Below are 26,085 nucleotides of genomic sequence, written 5' to 3'. Positions count from 1 at the left end.
TCGGGGGTTTATTAGACTCCTTCCCTTTTGATGATGCTTTGTTTTAGGAAGTGTTGGTTGACCTGGATAAGCTTTCTATGACCTTCCCCTGATTTTAGACCAGACAAAAGAAAAGCCCCCTTTCCCAACCTTAAATGTCTAATTAGTCACTGCCTCCTTCAGGTTCAGACAGACTGAGTTGCGTCTTTCCAGGGTCTCCAGAAAAATGTTATAATCCAAAATGAGTTTGAGTGGGTCTGTCTGAATACAACCTGGATTCCTAGATTCCTGTCACACTGGACCGGCTCCAATAACCCAGGTTGAAACAGATTGAGAGAAACAAGGAGGCCTATCTGTGCTTCATGAAGAGCCCAGGAGCCGGTCAGCAGAGGCTACAAGAATCACAGGATGGGGTGGCGAGTCCAGCCCTGGAGAACATGTTGCCCCACAACAGAAGAAGTGACGGCTCCCCATGTAACAAACCACAAATTTAGTACAACCTTCTTAGCAAAAACAAGGCTTGCCTGAGGAATATCCATAGTGAGCACTGCTAGAGTCCTTTAATTCTTATATGAGGACCCAGCATTTAGTAGAGAGTAGACAGCCTGGACTCATGAGCAAGGGGTTCCAATCCCCACTGGGCTATGGAAACCTGGTGGTGGTGATGGGGTTGTAGTGGTAAAGGTTCTCCTTGACATTTTTTAGTCCCATTGTGTCTGACTCTAAGGGGCGGTGCTCATCCCCATTTCCAAGCCATAGAGCCAGCATTTGTCCATAGACAGTTTCCATGGTCACTTGGCCAACGCGACTAGACAAGGAACACAGTTACCTTCCCACTGTGGTGGTACCTGTTTATCTACTCGCATTTTTACATGCTTTCAAACTGCTGGGTTGGCAGGAGCTGGGACAAGCGATGGGAGTTCACTCCGTCATGTGGATTCGATCTTACGACTGCTGGTCTTCCAACCTTGCAGCACAGAAGCTTCTGTGGTTTAACCTGGAGTGCCACCACATTTTACCCTGAAGTGGTAAAACCACTTATCAACTATGTCACCTATCTGGAAAGTCTTCTTCAGTTTGCTTTAAGGCTGTTTTGACTTGATAGTCCTAGATTTGACTTGATAGTCCTAGTATAAGAAATCTATCTGTAAGAGTGTATCTGTACTCTCTCTCCAGCAATATTAGAAAGAAAGCAGAACAGCAGCTTTAAAACAAATTTCTAGCAGCTCTTTATAGTCATGAAATCATGGGAGTTGGTGGGAGAGTGCATGGCGATTGACCATCACCTGCTTTGGACCCAGACACCTGGTCACCTCCAGGCCTGGCCTAAGACATTTTGCTGATCCTGGCAGAGTAACGAAGGACTTCCCTCAACAAGTATGGACGCCTGGTAAATTAACTTGAGACAGTGGCAGCCGATGCACAACTGTGGGTGGTGGGCTGGAAGGCACAGTAACCAACAGTGGGCATAACCAGGGCAAAAACAGGTGTACCCTCATATCATAGAAGCATAGAATCGTCGTAGGGACCTTGGAGGTCTTCTAGTCCAACCCCCTGCCCAAGGCAGGAGACCTATATGCAAAGGGTAGGCAGGCCGTTCATACAGAGAAGTTCATACAGATAACTTCTGCCTCTGATAAGGGAGGTAGTGGGATGGTCAGGCATAGCTAGGTAAGATAAAACCCCAGTTGCCTGAATGGACAAGCTAGCACTATTTTACAACCACAAGAAGCAAGCAAAAGTGAAGGAAAATCCACACACACTTATTTCCTTTCTTTGCAATTAAAAATACATTATAAATACAACAAATAACTAATAATTTGCTGGGTTTTCATGACACCCAAAGTCTGCTGTCTGGGGCTGCCCCCTCAGCTTCCTTCTCAGTCTGGCCGTGATCATCTCCTCCTCAGTTTCTGCAAGTGCAAGCAGTCTTGCAAAGTCGCTCCCCCCAACACAACTATGGAGCTCAAGGTAAAAGGTGCTTCTTGCTGCACGGGTCCTTAAGATGGATATTCTGGACTGCTTTTCCTTCTCAGCAGACTGCACATGTGCAAGCACAGATCTCTGTGCACATGCGTATATAGTCCAGATGTTTGTTAATTTAGAATATGTCTGACCTGTATCCTGAGATCAGAAGGTGGAGTACAACAAAGGTAACTTAAAGCAATTTAAGACATTTTGTAACAATTTAAAACCTAAAGATCTGATGTTATTTAAAATTATACGCTACAAAAGAATCCACCTGGCTCTATTCAAGCCAAAGTTGTTAAATTCCAAAGGTTTTTGTGAACAACCACATTCTAACTTGATGCTAAAATGGAATCAACATCATTACAAATTAAGCTTCCAAGGGAAGAACATTCTACTGTCATGACAGCACAACACAGAAAACCCTCTTTGGATCTCTTCACCAGTCTCCTGCAACAGTTTTCTCTCCTGCTCATTGCAATCACATCTGGAAAACCAATCTCTGATTTTGAGCTCAGTACATCTACTTGGAGTTTAAAACCATTGTTTCTTGTTGGTGCACACGTTCTTTCTTGTCTCTCAGTTAATGTACATTCTTTGAGAACAAGTGCTTCCTTAAAGTGCCTGCTTATTTGATTCATTTATTTATTATGCAGTGAGAGGTTAGCTAATTTCCTCCCCTGCTCCTTTCCAAAAGGATTAGCTTTAAAAAGGGCATTAGTGAAAGGGAGAGCAAAAAATAACATAATTTAGCAGTTTAAAGACTAACTTTATTTCATTATGAGGTTTTGTGGATTTTGTCTTCAAACTGCAACTGTAAGCAGTCTATGCAAAAAAAGCTATCATAGGCTTTGGGGAACATGAGGGGTGTCGTTGAATTGAATTTAGGGCTAAGAAGATTTTCCCAGGACTGCATTTAGTCTCCCCTTGTATTTTTAATTAAAAATATTTCCCCATCTTGATTATTTGGGAAAGTGTGGGTGAAGACAGACCGAAGACCACACAAATACAACTGGAAAATAATTTACGGAATTACACTTACGTACACTGACAGTTTCAGTTACCGCATTTGCTTGAAGATAGATGTGATTGAAAATCCTCTGCTCCATCAGCTGTCATGGGGAGAGAGCTTCCTTACCACATAAGTGAAAGGTTGTGTTTTTTTTGGAAATGAATTTTTCAGATTGCATGGGATAACCATCAGTTGGCTCAGCATGATAGTGTTATCCGGTATATGTTTGGATATGCTCACTGTACAACAAGTGATGCTAACATAGGTGTTGTCTAGATGTATTAGACTATAACTCCGTATTATCCTCTCTTAGCAAAACCTGATGGGAATTGTGCTCCAGCACATCTGGCTGGCTCCAGGACTGTAACAACAACAACAACAACGATGAGCTGCAGAGCTGGAAGGGATCCTATGGATCAGTGAGTCCAGCCCCTGTCTAGGAAGCACAGTGGGGAATCAAACTCCCAACCTCTGGCTCTGCAGTCAGATACCTAAACCATTGAGATATCCAAGTGGGAAAGAATACTGAAAAGCAGTCCAATTGAAATGGAGATGTTAAGGACTCCCAAGTTCAGAGGTGTGTGGCTGCTGTTATTAGACTTGGCAAAGTCTGAGTTAAAGAGGAGACTAAGCAGGGAGGCTCTTCCCGCAGACTTAACCAAAGTGGCACGTTGCATGGATATAATGAGGACCTCCTCCAAGTTCTGTGCAGAAGACCTGCAAAATCTGGAGAAGAATGTTTTGGTTCCCTCCCTCCCTCAAACGTCTCTCACAGTGTCATGATGATGAACTACTGTTTCCTTTCTAAACATATTGACATTATTTAGAATTAGCTTTTGTGCCTTCATCACACAGTTGTAGCTTTAATTATTTTAGCCCCTTTTGATTACGCTAAGCAATATTTTCTTTCAATATACCCTTTGCACGGTTATGACACTACTTAATCCTATAAGAGTAAGACAGACCAAGACCAAGAGTGAGACATACCTTTGCAAGACAGACCAAGACCGTTATCAATGCATGTCTTGTCCATTTTTTAAAAAAAGAAAGAGTAGCATTTTAGTATTATAAAAGGAGAAAGTATAGCAGTAGAGCTACTCAGAGGGAAAACCAATTCAGTCTATAGTCTTTCAAACCTGCAGTCACTGTGCAAATTTAGGACCTTTAAAAGACAATTTCAGCCTATATGCATACAATATTTTCAAACACAACTGCAGCTTATAGGAGAGCATTAAGATGTAATGACTAAAAGAAAATATTTGCATAGAGTCACAAACTACATTTAGAATATTTCAAGCTATCTCACCTTTTTTCTTTTTTGTAAAAAAAAAATCAGAGATTTTCAAAAAATGTTTTTCTCAGATGAGCCCATTCTATGGTCAGAACAGACTGCAAAGAAGTAGCCATGCTACCTTCTCTCAGAGTGTTGTCAAAGTTAAACAGTCAGAAGGAAAAGAAGGAAATTTAAAAAGGTGGGGAAGGGGCAAAATTTTGTGGTTTATTAATGGATATATTTTAGTGTGAGGTACAGAATCAAGTAATAATGGAGCCGTGTCTTGGATCAAACTCCACTGCAGCCAGGTATGAAAGCTAATATTTTAAAATGTTGTTTCTTCTTTACAATTCAAAACCAGCAGCATTAGATAAGGACAGAGAGCTACAACGACACTGAGGAAAAAAATTCAGCATCATCTCAAGAGAAAGGGGCATGGCCTGATAATTTCTGATAACAATATGTAGCAGCTGGGAGTATGGGGGCAGTCCTTTCTGTTTGGTGACTCTTAACAGAGCACAGCAGAGGGATAAAACTGAGACAGACCCCGGAGAGCAAAGAGGAGTTTGACAGGAGAGTTTGGCGGGAGAGGTGAAAGGGCAGGCCCCTAATAATTTTTTTAAAACCTGTTTTTGTTGTTATATATATATAAGATATATAATTGGGATGTGGTGGCGCTGCGGGCTAAACTGCAGAAGCTTGTGCTGCAGGGTCAGAAGACTAAGCAGTCATAAGATCGAATTCACACGACGGAGTGAGCGCCCGTCGCTTGTCCCAGCTCCCGCCAACCTAGCAATTCGAAAGCATGCAAAATGCGAGTAGATTAATAGGGACCACCTCGGTGGGAAGGTAACAGCGTTCCGTGTCTAAGTCGCACTGGCCACGTCACCACGGAAGATTGTCTTCGGACAAAACGCTGGCTCTATGGCTTGGAAACGGGGATGAGCACCACCCCCTAGAGACGACCACGACTAGACAAAAATTGTCAAGGGGAACCTTTACCTTTACCTTTCATATAAGATATATAGGAGTGAGTGGCCAGGCTTAAGGTTACAACAGAAGATGGGAATTAAATCTATAGGACTCTCGGGCAGTCAAGAGAGGCCCTGGAAGGTGGAGGAACAGCAAGGCAAAGCGGTGGAGGAGAAATGCTGAGGAGAGAACCAACAGTGGAGGAAGCACCCTGGAAAAGTGTCACAGTTGGAAAAAAAGAAGACACTCAGCAAAACACAGTCAGTGAACCTACACCCTACAAAAAGAAGAGTGGAGTACTTGTAGTAGGAGACTCCCTACTGTGTGGGATTGAAGCTGAAATATGCAGGGAAGATCCCTGAATCTGCCAGATAGGCTGTCTTCCTGGGGGACAGATTAGGGATATGAGAGGAGGACTGCCATCACTCATAAAATGCATTTCAGCCTATCTCCTGTCTTGTTCGCCTTAAAGGCTGGTGGGAAAGACCACTAATATATAACTATAGACAGAAGCCAAATTATATATAATTTTTTTAAAATTAGGGACCTGCCTGTAGGTTTCCCCGCCAAACTTCCCTGTTAAAATTCTGTTGGTTTTCCCTGTTCTCTTGTTCCCTCTGTGTGTGTGTGTCTGTGTGTGTGACTCAGTTTTATCTGTCTGTTGTGCTCTGTTAGGAGTCAGTAAATGTAAAGGCCCTGTTACATGCTGACCTGATACGCTTAGTTATATCCCTGTCAATCTCATTTTAAAGAAATCGACTCAGAATCAATAAGTGGACAATATCTTAATCATGACCAATTAAAATTCCACTGAAGTGTGTATTTTTTTCTTCTTCCAACTTTGCAGAATTTTAATTGATTTCAAAACAAATATTCCCTATCTGGGGTTTGTTTTGTTTCAGTTATGTTCTTAAGGGCTCATGCATTTGAAAGATGTGCATAAATTAATGGAACTTGACTTCATCATTGTGCAATTAAGCGGGTCCAACAGTCCTTTTACCTACCTTTGTGCCCCATTTGTTCTGAGGTAAAAGGAAGGACGGTCTTGCTACAGCACATAAGGAAGGATGATGGGCAAAGATAGAATGACAAGCACAGGAGGCCCACCGGCTGCTCCATCTGAAAAAAAAAAAGAGTAGCAACCCAGTGAGATCAGATAAGCATTCATCGAGATAACAATCTCCAGGCATGGCTGTCAGGTCTTTGCTGGAAGAATGTGCATGGCCTTCAACAGCTGCACGACAGGCCAAAGTCTAGTGGCAGAGGTATTCCCGCCGCATCACTCATGGCATCTCTGTACTGCAGGGGTGGGCAATGAATTTCTATAGAAAAATCTGAACTGTGTTCGTGGGCCGAACCAACTTGACTTAAAAATAAAATGAAACGGTGATGTTATGATTGTTTTTATTTTAAACTTGTTAATCTTCACAAATACTAAAGAGGTTTTTTTGCGGTATGTTAAAGACAAGCAACTGATCAACTTTAGACAAAAACTATAAATGGTTTTGATGTTCAAAACTGTTCGTGGGCCGGACAGGAGTTACTCACGGGCCGTATGTAGCCCTCAGGCCACACTTTGCCCAGGTCTGGTGTACTAGAAAAAGCTTCACGTCTTCAATTTATGCCTAACTGGAAACTGTTAAAGACATGGCAGGGTAAGAGTGGCTATGCTTGTGCAGGGAGCATAACTCTTTTGCTTCTTGCCATGTTTGTGTCATTACGTTTGCCTCCATCGAGCGCCTTTAAACAGGAAAAGTAAGGTCTAATTTCTTAGACAGTTCCTGTTGTTCTCACACCGTTGAAATGTCACCTCTTTGAAGCATTAACAGCCAGACTATTGGAATGTGCATAATTATTGATAATTATACAATTTGTTGTTGATTGAGTTTTTTTGGTATCTATTTTAATTAGCTTCCCAAATTCTAATTAAATAAAATGAAACATAAATAGGAAAAAAATAGTGTCATTTGAAACAAAAATTGGGCCTGTCAGATAGTCTATTTAGTTTCATAGCACAAGACTGCCATCTAGTGAACAGAAGCAAGAATTGCGGGTGTTTGTAGTCTGTTTTTCCCAAGATTGCAGAGACTCCTGTTGGCCACTTTAGCCATGTTTAATCAGATGTAATCGTCACAGAGCAATCAATCTTCAAATGCAAGTATATGTGCAAAGGCAGTACTTGCGACCGTGTTGTTTGGTACTGCAAATATTTAGAAAATACCGAAATCCCAAGGTTTAAGACACAGATAAAGGGACATCTGCTGTGATGCTCAGCCTTTGGCCCTCTGGAGGACTTGGTGTTTGCTCCCCAGGTTCCTTGCCCATTGGCCATGCTGGGTGGGGCTTCTGCAGCTGAAATCTGAAACACACACTGCTTGGTGTGACCGCTGGCTGGCAATGTGCAGGCACGTAAGATTTTGTGACATGCAGGAATGGGTAAGTAGAACAGACAAAATAACTGGAGAGGCAATAAAGACTTGGTTACAAGGGAACCACCACGTTATAAATCTAAAAGAAATAAAACATGGATTTGTATCTCAAGGGTTTCCCAAACTGAGCATGAACTCTTAAGAAAGGGCTGTAGTCTCGTCACAGTCCATGCCTAGTGTCCTGTTCAATACTAATGCGCATGAGCTGGCACATGACTCATCAGACTGCTGTGGCAATGTTCTGCAGTCAGAATTCCATGCATGTAGGTACTGAGCAGGATACCGGCTCATGTTAGTTTCTTGCAGTCTGATAGTCCTGGTCTGATAGCTTGCTTCTGAAAGGAAAATTGAGCAAGGCTCCAACTGGAAACTCTGCATAACCATAAATGATACGGAGATCTGGTGGACCTGGGGGCAGACTATGATAATGCACACAAGCCGTTCTGTTTAGGAAAGGGCCCTGCTTTCACAGGCAAAAAGGCTCTTGTTCATTCCATGGCATAACCAAGTTGGGAATCCCTGAAGAAACTCTCTTAGCCTGTAGAGATAGTCTTAAGCGAAAGAGATTAATGGAATGATTTCATATAAGGCAGATCCCATGGTTCTGATGAAAACATCCTGAAGTTAAAATACTGGAGTTGACAAACTATCCTCCCCTCACTAAAAAAGCCAACAACAACAACAACAAAATCCCAGCTTGTTTTTTTTTTTTTTTTTTTTTTTGTCCTTAGTGAGTGCTTGGTCTGCAGGAATGCAAAGAGAAAGTCATAGACAGCTAGCAAGACACTGTAGACATATCAAGCTGAGGGAAAGGTAAGAATCTGGGAACCCTCACTAAAGACTCTTTAGCAAAGGACTTTAAACTTTATTTTGACATAACTCTTTGCTCAAACCCTACTCAATGCAGCTGATAAAATCCAAGTGTTAAAATTTAAAAAAGAAAAACAAAACCCAACTGTTATATGAGATTATTATTTTCACACCACTTAGCTCTCATTAAAATGTACTTTGCTGACTGTAAGATGTGGTTTCAAATGACACAACATATTAAGTGCTTAATATACTAGAAATTATGAAACTGATTTACCCTGTGCAATATGAAATAATTAGAGAAAATAAGATATCAGTAGCTGAGTGAAGGGAAAACCGCGTTTCTCAATGCCTTCAAATAGATGGAGAAAGATAAAAAAACATTTGAAATAAAACAGAACAAGAAGAGAAAATAGAACCAGAGAAAGAAGTTCACAATAAAGAAGGCATACTTTCTCTGAAGTGAGCCCCACTGATTTCAGTGGGACAGTTTTTGGAGTAGTCATACTGTATATAGGATTCAGAACTTAGAAGTAATGAATTTTAACTGAAAGCTGTATGTTTTTTTAAAAGGGTAATAGGAATATTATTAAGTTACATTTCAAAAACATGTTAATGAGAAAGAGTGAAATTACTCTGTTGGTAATGGTTTCTAGTAATTTTCAAAAGTTACTTTTTCAGGGCATTTTCCCAAGGATTTTTGTTTGTTTGTTTTGTTGCCATTTCTTAGCAATCCTACATATCTTGGAGGTTGCCTGTGGAGAACAGATGACCGCTTGGCAGCTAGCTGGGGAAAATGAGCCAACGAGGCTCTTTTTCTGGCTGGTGGAGGGTCTGAGCTCAGCAATTAGTCCCATCCATCTCATGGGTAAAGGTGGTACGAAATGGAGAGAAGGTTCCCAATTATTTAGGGGCTACAAAAAAACATGAGGGCCTGAAGAACAGGAGAAAGGGAAGAAGAGGAAGAAGGCACAGGAGGGGACGGAGATGAGGCAGGGCATTCAACCTGTGGCACCCCATGTTTCTTTCTTACTTTGGCCATGTGGCCTTCACTCAATGGTTCCCTCTTACTTTGGCCACGTGGCCTTTGTTCTACCCCAGTGCCCAGGTACAGCAAGGCCCACTCATGTGGGGTGTTGGACCTCTCTGAAGAGAAATTTGTTGTTGGTCCCCCTGAGCTACTACTGTTGACATCAATATCAATCCCAACCCCAATCCAGTTGCATCACTGGCTGAGGCAGTATCAATTTCAGTGGCTCCATCAGTTGGAAAAGAGGCTCTGAGAAAAGACACTTCAGGAGCTAGACGAAGCTGGTGCCTGTAACAACCTCCTTATACCTCACAAAGGGGCCATTACGTCACACTCAATCACTCTTCGTTTCCACTGCCACCAACCATTCCCTCAAATGAAGCTTCAGGCCAAAGTATGATTTAAAAATAAAAAAAGGTTTATTGTGTACAACAAAAGGAATGGTAAATCACTTGTAGATAAATAATACTTTAATCACTATAATAATATAACTAACACTCAGTCACTCTCACAGACTCTCACTATCTAGCACAGTTCTTATATCACAGTATCTCCAAACCCTAACCGTCCCTAACTCTCCCTATCTTAAAGCCCTATCTCCCTAACCGTCCCTATCTGACTCTCTCACACCATTCACTCCCCTTATATACAACAGCTCCACCCCTTAAGTCCCACCCTCCATCACGCCATTGGTATATGACACACAGCTTCAGCAGTGACGGGCAGGTGATGTCATAGCTGTATGTAACAATACCTCCCCTCTTTAAAAGTTGTTTTGTGGGGGAAAGCTAAGGTGCTTTTCACCCAAAACAACTGGCAACAACATCCAAACATTACATTTCCCCCACCTTTTAACACTTACCATTAACATATTAGGCACACTCTTACATAACTATATTACTCAAAATATACTTACACATATTAAATCAATTGCTTTTATATATATATATATATATATATATATATATATATATATATATATATATATATATATATATATATATATATATATATATATATATATATATATATATATATATATATATATATATATATATATATACAGAACAATATTACATTAACCACATATTTTTATAACTTATTAAACACATTTATTAATTTCAAGAGTCCAATTTTCTTCATCTGTCGTCGTCTGGTCATCGAGATAAGGCGTCAGCAACACAGTTCATAGTCCCTTTGACCACCTTAACCTCGAAGTCATAGTCCTGTAAAATTAAAGCCCACCTCATTAGCTTGCTGTTTTGGGCCTTCATAGTCTTTAACCACATCAGAGGTGAGTGGTCTGTACAAAGAACGAAGTGTCTCCCCGAGATGTAAGGTTTTAATTTCTTGATCGCATACACGATGGCCCAACATTCTTTTTCTATGGTCGACAGGTGTTTTTTGCCTTTCTGAAGTTTCTTGCTCAGGTAGGACACAGGATGCTGGTCTCCGTTGTCATCACACTGGCATAGCACGGCTCCTACCCCGGCGTTGGATGCATCGGTGTAAATGATGAACTCTCGATCGAAGTCTGGAGCACGCAACACAGGGTGGTTGGTTAACGCCTCCTTCAACTTCCCGAACACCTCTTCGCAGTCACTGGACCATGGGATGCAGTCATCACTCCTTTTCCTCATCAGCTCGGTCAACGGTGCTGCAATCTCGCTGAACCTGGGGATAAATTTTCTATAGTATCCCACTAAACCAAGAAAGGATCTAATCTTTTTCTTGGTATTGGGTCTAGGCCAATTACGTATTGCCTCTACCTTGGCTTCTAGGGGCTTGATCACACCTCCCCCTACCATATGACCCAAATATTTCATCTCGGGGCTACCCAGTTGACATTTACTTGCTTTTATTGTCAACCCCACTGCTTTTAACCGTTGCAGTACTAAATCTAGGTGACAAAGGTGATCCTGCCAGGTGTTGCTAAAGATCCCTATGTCGTCAATGTAGGCTATTGTAAATGCACTGAGACCTTGCAGAGTTTTGTCCATCAGCCTTTGGAATGTAGCTGGTGAATTCCTAAGGCCAAAACTGAGGACACGAAACTCAAATAAGCCGAAAGGGCTACAAAAAGCGTTTTTTTCTTGATCTCTAGGGTCTATCCGCATTTGCCAGAACCCTTTAGTCAAGTCTAAACAGGAAATGTATCGACAACCCCCAATGGTTTCAATCAGGTTGTCAAGTCTGGGCATGGGGTAAGCGTCTGGTTTGGTTACTAGGTTAAATTTTCTGTAATCCACACAGAACCTAATGCTTCCATCCGGTTTGTCCACCAGAACTGTTGGAGCAGACCAAGGGCTAGACGATGGCACAATAATATTTTCTTTTAGCATTTCATCCAGCTCCTTGTGCACCTTGTCCACATAAGGTCCGGTTACTCTGTATGGGGTTACTGCCTGTGGAGGTGCATTTCCAGTATCGATTCTATGCATCACTCCCTTGACTAAACCAGGCTTGTTTGAGAAGACTTGTTGATACTTAGTAACCAACATCTTTATTTCCCTCTGCTGTTCCAGGGTGAGTGCAGGGCTGATCTTCACCTCCCCTGGGTTGAACTTTATTTCACCCATTCCTTCCCAGTATGGCAAATCATGTTCTTCTTTATCAGCTGCTTTCATTGCAAAAAGCACTTTCTTTTCCTCTCTATAGTATGGCTTAATGGCATTTACATGAACTACCCTCCTGCCTAGGTGTTCATCTCCTTCAATAATATAATTAAGATCACTCATTTTAGAAATGATCCTATAAGGTCCTGCCCAGTTCAATTGTAGTTTGTTCCCCTTGATGGGCCTCAACATCAGCACCTCATCTCCAGGGTTAAACTGTTGTTCCCTAGCCTTTTTATTATACCAAACTTTTTGTTTGACTTTCTGGGCTTGCAGGTTTTCAGCAGCCAACTCTAAATTTCTTTTGAGGTTGTTCTTTAATGTGTCTATATATGAGACTACATTTTGTGGATCTTCTTCTACAATCTGTTCCCAATTTTGCTTAATCAGATCAAGTGGTCCTTTCACTTTTCTCCCGAATAGCAGTTCGAAAGGACTGAACCTGGTACTTTCTTGTGGGACTGATCTGTAGGCATATAGCAATAATTGCAATTTCTGGTCCCAGTTATTAGGGTTTTCTGCTAAATAGGCTCTAATCATTCTCATCAGGGTTCCATTAAATTTCTCCGTTAACCCATTACTCTGAGGATGATATGGAGAAGTTTCTAAATGTTTAATACCACAAATCTGCCAAAGTCTCTTCATAAGTTTGGAAGTAAACGATGGTCCTAAGTCAGTTATAATCTCTGAGGCAAAACCCATTCTGCTCATAAGATAGACAGTGGATGTGGAGCTGGAAGCAGTGCCAAGCCCCCTGAGTGGGTCATCAGAAGGGGTTCCTTCCCCCATACCTGGTTTTAAGGGCTTTGCCTTACTAGCCTCTCCCTTGTAGAAATGACTTGCTTGACACAGAAAGTTTAGACTTGGAGTTTCTGAGTAATGCGAACCTGTAATTTTATTCCCATTGAATTGTTTCTGATATATCATTGAGGGTTTCTAATGGGAAGGTAGAAGAAAGCTTGCTGCTATTGCTTACTAACCCAGCCTCTGCCTGGTTTACTCCTGGTTATTCTCCTCCAGAGAATAAACAGGCTGCAGTCACACCAGCTAAATGTTTTCTAGTAATGCTTCATTGAGTTTATTTTATTTATTATTTATTTTATTTATTCTATTTATACCCCGCCTATCTGGTCAATACGACCACATCTTAAATTTGTGATCACATAACACATGGCCATCGCTGAATCTTTTATCCCACCACTGTGCTAACTCCGGATCATTTTCCGCCTGCCCAAAGGCTTGTGCAATTTTTTGCTCTGGATTCAGTCCAAAGCATTAAGTCTGTTACTGTGCGTGCGTGTGCATGGTCATACCAAACCTTTTCAGAGGGAAAGCTGAGTGCCGTCATGACTGCCCCTTGGCTCTCCCTATTTCAAAATTATTTTTTCCCATGGCCAGAGTGTCAATGCATTGGTAAAATCCTGTCAATGGCCTCTACACTTCACTTGGAACTTAGGAATAGACATTGGAACGATGTCCTGCCATCATATTTGTGGCTCATTCCACCAGATGGTGCTCCTCTGCCAGAGGCATTTTGGGTTTTTCTGTTGTGACCCTCGTGGTGGAGCTGCACCGCCAACTGACAAAACAGAGCCTGACGACCATTCTTAATCTCCTGCCAGAAATACATATTTATTTGCCATTACTACACCCCAATTCTAGGTTGACTTCCCTGTTTGTAATCATGGCCCATCCCCACCTTGTGCTCCACTGGGCTGTATGCAGCAGCTGGCCCCTTATGAGTGTGTGCATGTGTGGGCTTCTGAAATGACTGTTTACAAACTTTGAACAGTAGCACAAGAAAAATGAGGGGCCCTGCAGGTTCAGGACATTCTCCCTGTGACACATTGATGTGTCAAACCCTGGGTGCTTTCTCCCTGAAAATAAGCAAGGGCAAAGTACAGCAAAGACTCGACTTAGGAACTTAGATTTGAGTTACGAACTCTTTTTTCCCTTTTTTAAAAGCTAAGTCATCTTAGGTTAAAAGGAAAAAAGAAAAAATATCCCCCTCTAGTGGCAGAAGGCGGAATAGCAGCTTCCCATTAGTTTCTATGGAGGAAAAGAGCAGATACGGATTAAATGGTTTTCAATGCATTCCTATGGGAAATGCAGATTCGACTTAAGAACTTTTCGACCTGAGAACTGCCTTCCAATACGGATTAAGTTCGTAAGTCGAGACCCCACTGTATATTGAACCCTGGGTGCATTATCCCCCACCCCACCTCAGGGAAGTGGAAGCAAAGGCAGCCTGCCTTCCCAAGCAAAAAGTTGCCTCTGTGGATGTTATAGGCTTCCTCTATCCTCCAGATTGCCACCAATTCCAAAATTTTCTTTGTTCCCTTTCACCTCTGCGCCCCATGTTCATCTTCCTCACTCCCCCATAACTGCCCTTCCCTCTCAATGGTATATAATACATCACAATTTGCTCCCTCCTCAATTCTCCTTACCTTGTCCTCAGTCCATTTCCTCCACAGTTCCCATGAGTAGAAAAAGGAGGCCTAGCTAAAGGGGGTTGCATCAGCATCACAAATAGGAGTTGACATGTTGCTAGCGACACATTGACGTGTGTTTACAGGAATGGGTGTCTTTGCCCCCTGGGCACCATTGAGCGGGTGCTCTGCTATTGGCATCCCCAAGGCACGCTACACCATTGGTGCCAAAACTCCCCCCCCCGACCATAAAACTCCTTTCAAATTACGACCCCAACTTAGGTGGATAGCTTTGGCTTACGAGTGCATGCATCTATCCCAGTTACTGAGACATGACTCAATGCTCGGTTGCTTTAATGGCCGTTTGTTACTGTAACCGCCTTTCCTGGGACATTAATTACTTTTTGTAAATAAATCAAGAAACACAGGTGACAAACACTTTTACTTTTTAACTGAACAGTATGACAACTTTTTTTTAAAAAAGGAAAGACAACATAGTGTAAAAGCAACTGCAGTGAAATTTCTTTTCAAACAGAAAGCCTAAGTCCAGAGCAAACATATCACATTGGAGGAATGAGGGGTCTCTCCAGTGCCTCGACCCTTCTTTTCAGCTCTTGAGCTCTTGAGAAGGGGAAAAGGAAAAAGGGAATGTTTAGGAGGTTTTCTCTGGTAAACCTCCTAGCTTCACATGTTCCACTGGTTTCTTTCAGAGGATGACTATACCTGTGCGGGCAAGTGACTGCAGGTCAAGGATGGTGGTGTGGCCACTGGCAGCAGCCCTCTGGAGCTGAGGGACCCTGCACTGGCTTTTCTATATCTGCTGCTCTTTAAATGATAACCGTGAGGCTTTGGGTTAGGGTTTCTGGGGCTGCCTTAGGCCAACAAGTACTTCCACACCAAATCACTATGCCTATGTCTTTACCTGCAACCAGGAGGTCATTTGCGGGGCCCATGTCTCCAGTCACTGGGGTCCATATGGTTCTGCATTAAACACGGAGGAAAAAAAATTCATTACAAACTATTACTTTGCAGGGCTCTAATGGAAAATGGTTCTAGTTCCTCTGGGGGCTTCTATACCTTCTTCCTCCAAGAGATCTAGTTGGTTTCCCTGCTCCTGTGTTACTGCCGGAGGGCTGCCTGGCAAAGAACAGCAGCTGTCCTGGACGGGAGCCCTCCCTGCATGAACAAGATGAGATATAATACGGACACATTCTTGTTGGCCATAACTGCAGTCCTTCTTGAAAAGTCTGGTCACAGGCTTTGTAGGTCCAGTATTTACCGGCAGGTATGCCTGTTCTTGAGGAGGCATTCCAGCATCATTCCACTTCCCATGGAAGGCGGCTGGATGTTCCGGTGGAGGGTTTCCACACCACAGGACCATGGCTTTGTTAAAAGGCTGCTATAGAGTCTTCCATTTGGGTTGAATTTGATCTGCTGTCTGTCCACGGGTATCCTGCACGTTCCAGTCACCTGGATAACCTTGCAAGGGCAGCCTACAAGTTTGTGGGGTCGAGGAGATAAGGTTCCTGAGATCATTGCTCATATAAATCTCCTCTGGTAGTAGCAATATCTCCTTCTGAGACCAATACACAATTGGCAGCCATACCAGCAGTAGAGAGAAAAAAAACCCACGTATAGGACCTCTGAATTGAAAGCAGGAAAGTCAAGGGGGGAAATTTATAATTTATAGCCTTGCAGAGCCCCAGATTACGGCTTTTGTTTCTGTTTATGTAAATTGGGTGACGCATCACTACCTTTCCTTAACTGTTATGGGAAAAACATCAGTTTATCCCACAAAACTCCAATCAAAAGTCATTCACTACTTTTTAAGTGAGCCCGAACTGTCCATCGTTGACCTTGCCAATATAGATTACTCACTTAGGAATGCCGGCAGCTGTGTGCCACGGTATTGTCTTACCACTAAATGGATTTCTATGGGCCAGACAGAAACTGGACCATGTGGAGCAGCTTTAGAAAGATGCATGCAGCCTGTTATCATTGCAGCATGACAGTAACTTTCTTGACATTATTTTCCATGCTTAGAATTATGAGAACAGCTGGAGGGCGGCGGCCAAATATCATACATGCCGACCTTAATGATTCATTGTCTTCTTCTCCCCTTCTGCATAACTGTTCCTCTAGTGGACTCTCCCCTGGGAAGTTCTTCAGCAAGACAGCATTAACAAAGGTATATCAGCACTCAATCACTTCCAATGACAGTCCATCAGTGAGCAATCTACTTTATAATACCGAATTGTCATGCTTCCTTGCATATTGAGAATCTGTACCTAACGTTTACTAATTTTGACTTTTGGTTTGAGCCCAGTGAAGTAAGAGGGCTAAGTGTTTGCCATTTTAGTGTGATGTGGAGGGATCTGCATGGGTCTCCTGCTGCTTGGCTTACTTATGCTTAACGGGCAACGTGTGATTTAAAAGCCAGGCATGAACAAACAGCTCCAGGTCTACTGCTATTAAATTGAAGCTGTGGAGGCCTCCATTTGGGATGTGTTATTGGGGGGGGGGAGACACAAGAGGGAGCCCCATGAAAACAACTATAGCCTGCATCAGGAATAGCCAGTTACCAGTGGATTTCAATGAAACAATGGACAGATTGTGATAACCCTTTCAATAGGAGAAAAAAAAACTTTAATAATTCCTCTGTTTAAAAGGGGCTACATACAGAGGCATCTGCTTTGGGTTGGGGCAGGTAGAGCCAACTCGGTAACTAAAAACACTGCTGTATGTGATTATCCTGAACCAGCAATTTGAACACTACAGAGCAGAAGACGATTGACAGACAAACTGCCATGTTGACACGAGGGTATGTGCTAGAGGATTTCTTGGTGTGAACACAATTGAGCAAAAAAAATCCCTGTCTGGAAAACTTGAATGCACATATGGGGGCCCTCTCCTGCCTCCTGTTATGTATGAGGGCCCGTAACATTCATTTTCTGCATTTCAACATGTAAATTAGTCTTTTAGTGTACTCAACTCTGGGAAGTTCTAACAACTGATAAAAGAGTAATTCTGTCTCATCAGCACACCCTTGCTAACCATGGCGGATAATCAGTAAGCAATCAACTTTCAACCACCACTGTCACCTTCTCTCATGTACACTGTGGCTATCTATTCACATATACTAAATTGTGCACTAGGTTAGAGGATAGTGCAACAGGATGCTTAGGAGCCTGCAACTGGAATCCTATGCAGAGGGAATATGGTATCAAACAGTCTCCCTGAAATTACAAACAGTCTCCCTGAATTAAATCAAACAGTCTCCCTGAAATTACAAAGGAGGAAGCTTTTGGAGTTAATTCATTTCTTAAAAACATCTTTTTGGGCATGTATTGGAAATCAGTATACTGGCAGGGGCAGCAGCACTGCATTCTAGAGCGAAGATGGTAGGTATGCACCTGCATAGTGACACAGGTTTACATCAGTTACAGGCAAAATTGTGTATGGTGTGTATTCCCTTGCTCCTGCTTCATTGCTAGGAACACCAATAAATAGTTCCTCTCTGTTTTAAGGAATGATCATCCAACTGAAGGATTGATAATAGGGGATATTTGGGTCTTCGTTTTACCAAGTGTTTTCCTATAGCTGGGCAGACCTTTTCCCTCTTCGTTTCTGGAACCCAGCTGAGATTGCTTTGTATTCTGGCACTGGGCATGTACTAAGGACTTAGAGGGCTATGCCATGGCACAGCACTATCTATACCCAGGCACAAGATTAGTACCCATCTTGGGGGTGGTGGTAGCTAATCCCTTGGACAACAGCCTGGGGGAAAACAATGCTTGATGTTGTTAGAAATGCATCTTCAGTTTGCAGATTTCAGAACATTAATGCCTGGAAATGACCATTAACTATCACCATGTTGTCACAAGGAAACCTGTTTGGCATCTCCTCTGATATGTGGATGGATAACTGGCATTCTTTCCCATGGTCTTAAAATTTCCTTGGACTTTTAAGTTTTGGGCTGAACTCTGAAATTGCCTGGCCGAGAATCATCACATTAAATCCCTGCCGCTACTCGCACACAGGACATGAATATAACAGATTTCCCCTCCAAGAAAAGTGCACAAAATCAGTTACAAAAAACTACAACTTTATTTATAGTACACATAAAGTTATACTTAAACTGTTTTTAAATGAAAAAAAATATGCCCCAACAAATCCCTCCCACCACTCCCTCCCTCACTGGTCCACTCCTGTACTGGAAAGTGCCTCTCAAAACTATCTTCCAGTGAGAAGACTCTTCTTTCCAGATTGGCCATGGCGGAAAAAAATTAAAATAAACATTTTTAGAACATTTATTCTTTTCAATTGCTGCACCCTTTCACAAACTCCAAAAAACGACCATTTATCTATGGCAGTAGGGGTGCCGATAGGTCCTTAAAGCTGTACACATCTCTTTCTGACACTTCCTGGAGGGTAATCAAGAAATCCTCCAGAAGATCTCCCTGCTGTGCAGAGATCCCTCTCTTGGTTCAGCCCCGGGCTCTTGGTGACTTGGACCTATTTTAGTTGGAGACAAAAAAAAATTAATGCCCTTCTTCCCAGGTCCCATTTTTTGGATGCACTACATAGCAGGGTGGTTGGAGTTACTAATGACAATCTAGATGTGAAACAGCACAACACAGGGCTACGTGGGATCTTATTAGCAAGCGCCCTGCGGACATTTCACATCCACTGGCTAAAATCTAAACCTTGCAGGTATAAGGGTGCCAGTGGCAGCTGCCTTCCTCCCCTGGGACATGGCCTGTCTCAGAGTGGCCCCATTCCTGTATTAGACTGGGTAATAGAGGTAAACTACAAGAATAACTTATTATTATAATCTCTGGGGCAAAACGGAAAAACATTCTTCTCATTGGAGAGGGATCTTTTTCACTGTCTAAACTTACCTAAAGGGAAGCATTGCTCCAGGGCAGGTTGTCCTGCAAGGACCCATAACATGTGAGTTGTGTGAAAAACAGCAACTGGTGTTCATGTTTCCCCCCCCCCCCGACACAATCATCACCTTGCTGAAGGCCTGATTTAGCACCTTGAACTTGGACCAAATCTGACCAGAGGTCTACGCAAAGCTGACTCAGGTCACCCTTGGGGAAAGCCTAGAGAAAGTAGATACGTAGGTTCTTGAGCAGTGTTCAGGTCACAAGCATCTTCAGGTCACACACATCATTCATAGTGTCCAACATAAGTTAGATCTCCACACTTGTCCAATAAACTGACTGATGAGAGTCTGCAGAAGCCATATCAAAAGTCAGGCTGGTACGACTTTACAGCTATTTACAGTGGTGCCCCCAACTTACGAACTTAATTGGTTCCGGAACTCCAGTTGTAACTTGAAATGGCTGTAAATCGAAGCATCATTTCCCATAGGAATGCATTGAAATGCAATTAATCCGTTCCAGCTGAAGAAAAAAAATCACCAAAAAAACCCAAACAAACACTGCAAGACCCATTGGAAATGTGATTAATCTGTTCCAGCCAAAGGGAAAAAGAATAGAAAAGCAAACAAACAAACTGTGCAAGACCCATCAGAAATGGGGAAAAAGCAAAGCAGAAAGCAAAGAAACTGTGCAAGACCCATCAGAAATGCAAAAAAAGGAAAGCATAAAGCAAACAAACTGTGCAAGACCCGTCGGAAATGGGAAAAAACAAACAAAGCCAGGGCCGGACTGGGACCAAAAATCGGCCCCGGCATTTAGAGCACACAGGCCCGCCTGGCTTTGGGCCAGGATTGGCCCTATGGACCCCTGAAATGCACCGGGGGGATTTTGAGCGAGGTGCTCTCGCCATCAGCCTGGCCTACCTCACAGGGCTGTAGGGAGGAGGATAAAACTTGGGAGGGAGCCGAGGATATGAACGAAACGAATAAACAGAAACTCCCTGTGCAAGAGGAGTGTATCTTTTCTGCCGCAGCGCATCCTAAGGAGCAGGATAAGAAGGCAACTCGTATCTAAAGCGGGGTTGTGACATTCTCAGGGGACGGTGAAACAAAGACAGCGTAGCCCAGCTCTGATGAGGAAATTTTCACTTAAAAAAAAAACTGGCCAGGAAAGTTGATCTTCCCGGGACCGGGTCAGGATCCCTCCGGTCGAGGCTGGGCTTGCCAATGAAACTTCAGCCCAGCCTCGTCAGAGGGGCTTTCCTGGGAGGCAGCATGGCCACCCCTGCCTGGGAGGAGAGGCTTTCTCGGCTTCCAGTTTCCGATCGGCCCTCCTCACCTCTTCCAGTCCCCCCCTCCGCTCTTTTCCCCATCCTCGCCCCCTTCCTCCTCCTCCTCCCCTCTCCGGGCCCCCCCGGCTTTCCCTCCTCGCCCGCCCACCCGGGGAAGGCCGGCTGAGGCGCCCGCTCCCTCTCCCGTCCCCCAGCAGTGCGCTTCCCTTTGGAGAGGACAAGGGCGCCTGGCGAAGGTGACGCGCCCGGGCACCGTGCGCTCTCGGCCACCTGGGCGCCCGGGCAGCGGTCCTGGCCGGGCCGGGGTGGGCAGGCGGTGGGGGAGGATCCGAGGCGAGGCTGCCTCCTCCTCCTCCTCCTGCCGCCGCTCCCGCTCCGCCCTCCGGCCCTCCCCAGCCCCGGCGCGCCAGGGCGAGGAAGCGAGCGAGCGGGGCAGGGGATGCGCCGGCCAGACCCTCCGGCCGGCCACCAGCACCAGCCGCGGCCCGAGAGCAGCCGGCGGGCAGGCAGGGCCGGGAAGCCGTGGCGTCTCGGCTGCCCACGCTAGCCTCGAACAAAGCGCGCCACCGCCGCCTCCGCTGCCTGGAGCCCGCCTTCGCCGCCGCGCTAGGAGCCGGGCCTCGGCGTTGCCCCCCCTCGGGCGCGGGTGCGCTCTTGGGCCGGGCGGGGAGGTTGGGGGGGACGCCCCAGCTGGAGGGGGCGGGAGGAGGAGGAAGGAGGAGGAAGAGGAGGAGGCAAGGCAAGGCAATGCAAGGGGGCGGGGAGGGAAGGCTCCCTTTCACTCTCTCGCTCATTCGCTCTCTTTTGGGGAGGGGGGCTCAGCCTGGCCCTGCGCTGAGGCAGGAACCGGCCCTTCTGACCATCGGCCGTTCTGGCATTTGCCAGAATTGCCAGATGGCCAGTCCGGCCCTGAACAAAGCAGAAAGCAAACAAACCATGCAAGAGCCATTGGAAATGTGGGAAAAGCAAAGCAGAAAGCAAAGAAAATGTGCAAGAGCCATCGGAAATGCAAAAAAAAGCAAAGCAAAAAGCAAACAAATCCCGCAAGACCCATCACAGAATAGAAACATAATCCCACCACCCAGCCCAAAACCACGCTGCAAAACCCACCCAGAACAGTTTTTAAAAAGCAGAAAGCAGCACCTTATCTTAACAGGCAGTCCGAAGCCTCCTCTCATCGCACACTCTAACTGTTGGAGCGAAAGAGCTACAAAGAAGCAGCCTCTTCGCCACCAACACTTAGCAATTTGAATTCCCTGACTTTTTTTTGGTTGTAACTGGAAGATCCGGCCGCAGGTCAAAGCAAAAATTTGCGGCCAGAGCTGGTTGTAACTCGAAATTGTCGTATGTGGGGATGTTCGTAAGTAAAGCCACCATTGTATGTTGTTCTGGACCCTACCAGCTCATGGCAGTTAAAAAAAGATACTTTGCACTTAAAAAGGAAAATAACGCAACAACTGCTTCCATGATAGATAGAGGTCAATGCAGTGAGTCAGTAGCAGAAATGAAATTTTTGTGTTTGTTACATTTTTGACTCTAGGCTGCCTGGCCATGAGGCTGAAAATGCAGACAGAGGTCCCGGAGCTCTTGTTTTATGGCAGAAGCCTGAAATTTCTTGCCCAAATCCGACCACATGAATTGTTATGACATTTTCTGTTAGTAGACAGGTGGAGGTTCAGACAATGGTTTGAGACAACTTTTGCAACAATCATTATTATTATTATTATTATTATTATTATTATTATTATTATTATTATTATTATTATTATTATTATTATTATTATTATTATTATTATTATTATTATTATTATTATTATTATTATTATTAATTAATTAATTAATTAATTAATTAATTAATTAATTAATTAATACCCTGCCTATCTGGTCGGTGAGGACCACTCTAGGCGGCTAACAATATTTCATTTACCCTAAAGAGTATCTCAGATCTCTACTGGAGTTATCATGGTAGGTAGGGACGTGATTTAGCCAGCTTGTGGATTAATGGGCATACTTGCTGGGCAACAATGTTCTCTTGGGTGCTGCCAGTGGCTGTCTGAAATTTGCGAGGGATGAACACTGGGGGAGGGGGGATGGGATGGACCCAAGCACCTTGCTCAACTCCTTGAAAAACGGGCAGCACTTTGGGCTGTTTCCAGAATGAATAATTGGAGCTAATGGTTTTTTGTAAATCTCTCCACAAAAGTTTGGGATCTACATTCAGCTGCCCCTTCTGAATATCCCAGTTATGCCATTTCTCTTAGCGATGTCCTCAAATGTGTCTGTATTCCTACGATTTGCTCTCAGCTCCCTCTGGACCTTGCCCTCTCCCCAGAGCCTTATTAGTAGTGCCAGGGTTCCTTTTCTCTGCCAGGCTACTCCTCTCCTCTATTTAGAAGCCAGGGATTGGCTACCAGATTCATTGTCCTCCGTCTTTCATCCTCTGTTTCTTTCACCAGTCTTCCCACAGAAATATAGAAGGTACAGTGAAGCTGCAGAACAACATAATTTCATGATCATGGAGGAACGGAAATACTAAATTCCATGGCAAGGGACATGACTTGTGACTAAGTGCCTTTAAAATGTAGCCACTGAGAGCATCTGCCACAGTCATTGATATTTATATTATTGGTTCAAAACGAATCTATTGGTTTCCTGGCCTGAGAGGACAGGCAGCAGCTCCCCATTACTTGTCTCTGTCCCATCATCCACCCTGTGATTTAATACTTGATATTATCTCTGGTATTAATGTGTAGATCACTCAGTCTCCCCACTCCCCACTCCCTTATACTGGAATATGTTTCCAAGCAATTCACACTGCAATGTGAATTGCTGGTTGAAAGGTTTCATACAGCAAAGTGGAAAGAATGTCACTGATTTAAGTTATAGCTCTGTACTGTGTCCTCATGGCAATGTTGTATGCCGGCCTTAACCGTAGCTGTTAGTTAAGTACTGAAAAACTTCAAATATTCATGTTTTTATTTCAAAATGAAGGAAACTAGACAGGTACAACCAAAGAATGCAATATGGAACGCCATCCCAAGGGAGATTTGTCTGGCACTGAAACATCAACATTGATGACGTTTCGGTGCCAGGTCAAAATCTTCCTGTTCCAGAAGGTTTTTAATTGAAGTGGGTCCTGATGGCAATTTTTAGAGCAATGTATTTTTAATTGTATTTCAATAGTTTTTATCTTTTTATCGAATTCAAATTGTTGTAAGCCACCCAGAGACCTTTGGGTAATGTGGATGGCATATAAGTCAGTCAGTCAGTCAGACAAACAAACAAACAATTGTGCATGCTGAAGAGTCATCAAACACCAGTCCGAGGTCTGATTTCTTCCTTGCCCCCCCCTGCTTTTTTGGGGGGGCTCAGACAAGTGAGAGGGGGATTTACAGAAAGATATAAACTGAAGGAAGTTTTATCTTCAAAGTACACAGTGCCCTTGTGGTGGGTGGTGGGGATGAACAAAGCGCTTTCTTAAGTGGCAGTGTTGTCAGCAAGGCAAGCCTGCCCCGATTGAATGACTCCATAAATGTGTCATCATATTTGGTATTGTTATTTAAACTGCTTCTCTTCTACCAATTCATGGCAATGTGCCTGGAGCTTGTTATCACACAGCTGGAAAGTGGAGTATGTTCATTTGTTTCATTTATTAAAAATGTGGACACTTCACCTGGCACCCTGAAACACTAGGGTGAATATGTAATTGAAACAGATGCAAAGGCAATCCACAACCAAATTTGGAAGTGCACACAACTGTAACTTGACTGGGTGAGAGAACTATGGAACGCCAACTCAGAAGTCTGTCCTCTCCCTGGCAGTGGAAAAGTTCTCCCTGTCCTGTCTGCCATCAAATACATACTGCGAAGGGGAAGGGCTTATGGAGAACTTGGAAAATAATCATTTGACACCAGTCCTTTTTATCAATGTCACTCTTTCTTTTTTGTTTGGGACAAGTAAGGGGGGGTTTACAGAAAGCTGTAGAGAACCAGAAGGAAGGTAGTTTTCAAACAACATTGGGGCAGGGATTGGGGATGATCAAAGCCCTTCCTTGAGTGGTGGTGTTGTAGGCAAGGCAAGCTTTTCCCAACAAAATGACTTCACAGATGTGTTATGTGTGGCATTGCTATTCGAACTGCTTTTCTTTTTCCAATTTGTGTCGATGTGCTGGTAACTTCATTTGTTTCATTTATTAAAAATGTGGACACATTGCCTAGCACAGTGAAACACTGGGGTGAATATGTAATCAAAAGAGATGCAAAGCAATCCCACAACCAAATTTGGAAGAACACACAACTGTAACTTGACTGGGTCACAGAAGCATGGAAGGCCAATTCCCTCTCCCTGGCAGTGGAAAATCTGTCCCCGTCCTGTCTGCCATCAGATACATGCTGGGAAGGGGGAGGATTTATGGTGAATGTAGAAAAACAAAGGGAGTTAGTGAAGGGTACATTGAGTGAAGATCAAAGTTGGGCAGCCACATTTTTTTTTCTGGACAGAGTGAATTTTCCAGAGAGGGATGGTTACTGTAAGACATTAGCAATGGCTAGACAACGGGTTGCAACTGTTTAGAAAGCTCCTGAGTTTCAAAGCTACGTATTCCAAGGACAGCTGGTGGACAACCAGGTGGTTTTGCCTAATTCATGTCAACGTACTGGGTACTCAGTCTCACTAGATCGATTAAAAGCAAAACCCTGATGTTAACGAAACTGAAGGGGGTGGTTCTTGAATGGAGGGGGGATGGTTGGTTCCTGTCTTTGGAAAGCACAGAAATGCCCAGAAGGTGACGGCTACTTGTAACTTTTACTTCACGGCAACACATTGTGCCTTCCTTTTTAAAATTGCCTGAAAGCTCTAGATCAGGGGAGCAGGGACTTGGAAAGTTATTACATATTAATAATTTAGGTAAATTCTCTGTTGCCTGGTAAGAGGCTGTAATAACGCCTGCTTTTAAGAAAGGAGATAGAGGGGATCCATCAGATTCTAGACCCATCAGCTTACTTTCAATTGTGGGCAAGTTGTATGCTAGCTATTTAAATCAAAAACTAGCCTCTTGGATAGAAGATCAAAATATTTTCGGAAATGAACAGGTAAGCTTTAGAAAAGCAAGAGCAATGATCAATGATAGATCTCTGTCTTAAACCAACTATCTGAGAAATACCTCTTATGGCAATGGTCTATTCACTGCTTTTGTAGACCTCATATCTGCCTTTGACTCTATATGAAGAGACAAATTATGATTAAAGTTGTCTCCTACCAACATGGATAAGAGACTTCTCTATCTTATCAAATGCCTCTATCAGGGCATCACACTCTGTGTAAGATGCAAGATAGAGAGGAACCTGACAAAAATCTATCTCACCCGCTAGAGGGATCCGTCAAGGCTAT

General features: G+C 43.5%; 1 long non-coding RNA gene across 1 annotated transcript in view; it reads right to left on the bottom strand.

The window, feature by feature from the left end:
- LOC144584551 (uncharacterized) overlaps nucleotides 1-26,085 on the bottom strand; it is a 131,026-nt gene that overhangs the window by 57,149 nt on the left and 47,792 nt on the right. The window lies entirely within an intron of this gene.

The sequence above is a fragment of the Pogona vitticeps genome, chromosome 12 (assembly GCF_051106095.1).
Source record: "Pogona vitticeps strain Pit_001003342236 chromosome 12, PviZW2.1, whole genome shotgun sequence".
Lineage (NCBI taxonomy): Eukaryota > Metazoa > Chordata > Lepidosauria > Squamata > Agamidae > Pogona > Pogona vitticeps.
The sequence above is the reverse complement of the archived record's forward strand: the minus strand, read 5'-3'. Positions and strand labels throughout refer to the sequence as shown.